The sequence below is a fragment of the Poecilia latipinna genome, unplaced genomic scaffold, assembly GCF_001443285.1.
Source record: "Poecilia latipinna isolate Pla-1442-1.1 unplaced genomic scaffold, P_latipinna-1.0 Scaffold6707, whole genome shotgun sequence".
NCBI classification, from domain to species: Eukaryota; Metazoa; Chordata; class Actinopteri; order Cyprinodontiformes; family Poeciliidae; genus Poecilia; species Poecilia latipinna.
The window spans coordinates 1-2480 of record NW_015119323.1 but is presented as its reverse complement, the minus strand read 5'-3'; the positions used below and the strand labels follow the sequence as shown (position 1 = coordinate 2480).

The 2480-nt window shown below is 39.2% G+C and overlaps 1 long non-coding RNA gene across 1 annotated transcript; it reads left to right on the top strand.

Annotated features, from left to right (window-relative positions):
* Positions 1 to 395: 395 nt before the first annotated feature.
* On the top strand, positions 396 to 1948 carry LOC106944046 (uncharacterized). Its single transcript, XR_001424089.1, has 2 exons — positions 396 to 1613; positions 1714 to 1948. It is a non-coding gene; the product is annotated as an uncharacterized LOC106944046 (long non-coding RNA).
* The last annotated feature ends 532 nt before the right edge of the window (positions 1949 to 2480 follow it).

Sequence of the window (2480 nt, the reverse complement as noted above, 5' to 3'; positions counted from 1 at the left end):
TTGTCTTTGATTAAGGGCCAGGTTTTGTTTTTTCTGCTTGCACTACTAGGCCCACACATTTGTCAAACTATCCAAACCCTAAGAATAATAATAATTAAAAAAAAACTATATACCCCTTTGCCTGTCACTGCACTCAACACCACTGAAGGAAATTACATAAAACCTCTGAAGAAGATATGAGCAACTTCTATGCAGAGAAAATAGTCTCAAACTACCTGGATTTGTACTTCGTGTAAGCTTCTTTGTGTGTAACTTTGGATAGTTGTATCTGTGGAACATGATTTGTAAACCATAAAACAAAATTTGTGCGTAACTCCAGGTACTTGTAAATATGTGGTCAAATGCATACAAATGCATATGAAGCAATTACAAATACACAAATACAATTTCTACATACATTCAATTTCTACACACAGATTTTTAACTGCAACCTCACAAATCTGATAATTACAAATTCAAACCTTGTGTGCATCTTCTACGGCTACAATTAGGCGTAGGAGATACACACAGACAAAACTGTATTCATGCACAGATCCGGTTAGAAGTGCACAAGGACTTTTGAGGCTCATTTCACGCTTCCAGCAGCCTCAGATTTGTGTGCAAGTGGTGCATTTCAATGCTGGTGGAAAGCTGGGTCATCCGATTCTTGTTCAAAGTCCAGTGTTTTTAATTTTCTGAACGTTGCTGTACTTGTGCCGAAGTGGCAAGGATGTTATTTCACTGAAAACAGAATACCTCAACACTTTTCAATACTCCAAAATTATTTATTAACATATTGTGCATTTTTCAGCCGTACAGTTGAGATTACATGGTTTAAAAGAACGACCACAAGGTGGTGGAATGGTTCGTTGGCTGGAAAAACAGGCCATCATACAACATGGAGCGTCCCGGTGGTCTGCCCTCACAAGTCAGTACAAGTTAAACCTCCACGCTTTGCTCTCCAATTATAATGGAACATCTAGTAATTTGAAATAATTTCTAGTAGTTTGATACTCTGTCCTTTTTCTGTCAGCAGGAGCCAGTGTCCATGTGAGTGATGCTACTTTAGCTGTTGGTAGCCAAGTCCTTGTATTTTTAATGTCACACTTTAAGAAAGTATATTCAGTCCATGAAAATGATCTCTACGGTGGTTCTTACAGTATCTGTTCTGCCTAACAGGTTCCAATCAAATTCTAAAGTCACGTTGCCGATTGATAATATTTTTGTAGTGTGTAAAATATTCTGATATGCCTTTTACTTTATTCACTAAGTGAATATAATTTAGTCAAATAAACTGCCTTTCAATTGTAATTTATTGAATTTCTATATGTATAAATGACCTTATATTTACACACAGGACAGAGCAGCTGACTGATGGATTGGGGTCACATGTTATTTTACTTACTGGAGGATCAGGACCTTTCAGATCTCATCAACCCTCTGATCTGATGGAGCGGCTGCTGGAACACACTGACCCTCTACAACAGGGGTCCTCAAATCCAGACATCGATTTCGGTGTCCTGCATCATTTACATATGTTCCTAGTCCAAGCCACCTGAATCAAATGGCTGCTTGAGGTCCTGAGAATGACCTCAGGATTTGAGTCGGATGTGTTAAAGCAGACCTGCTTCCAGGTTGGTTTTGGGATGGACTTCCGGTTTGCCTCAAATGCAATCTGGATGTCAACAGCAGCACTTGGTCGTCATTGCTGACTTTTGTTTATTTACTCTTCAGATTGTGTGTCATCACTGTTACAGCAGTCCTGACACCCGGGACCTGTAACACAGAGACATCTAAACATTGGAGAACACCGAACCCTCCTGAACTGGAGGTTCAGCTGTTGGATTCAAGTGTGTTGGATCAGGGAAACGACTAAGAGTTGCAGGACACCTGACCTCCAGGACCATTGCTGCCCATCCCTGCCCTAGAAGCTAATGAAGAGAAATACTAAATTTAAACAAAAAAATAGGTAACAAAAATAAAAAAATTAGTTAAAATGGAATAAAAATGCATACCTCATATATACAGTTTAGTACAATTACACACTGATTTCTAGTCAATATGGCACACAATATGGAAGCTATTGAAGAAAACATTTAATATTAAAATTATTTAAAATATTGAATATGAGTTGACATTTTAATAGAGGGTAGTGTGTGTCATGTAAAAGCATGAACTACCACTTTTTTGTATCAGTTGGTCACAAGGCATTTATTAACATTTGTTTGACAGGAGTGTTCTTTTCGGAAATTTGTTGACAGGCCCTAAGTGAACCTCCGAGTGCTGAGGAGGGAGCTGGAGAGCGGCTGGCAGAAATTAGCGTTCATAAATCGGATCAACCTTGAGCTAAACGCCGCTTGCTCGGCGGACATTGGAATATGCAATATCCAACTCGAAACTAAATTCACTGCAGTCAGTAACACAACAAAACCACCAGGATATAGTTTGTTTTGGACTGTGGCCTGTAAAGATGGCACCGAGCGACTGCACGAAACGTAAAC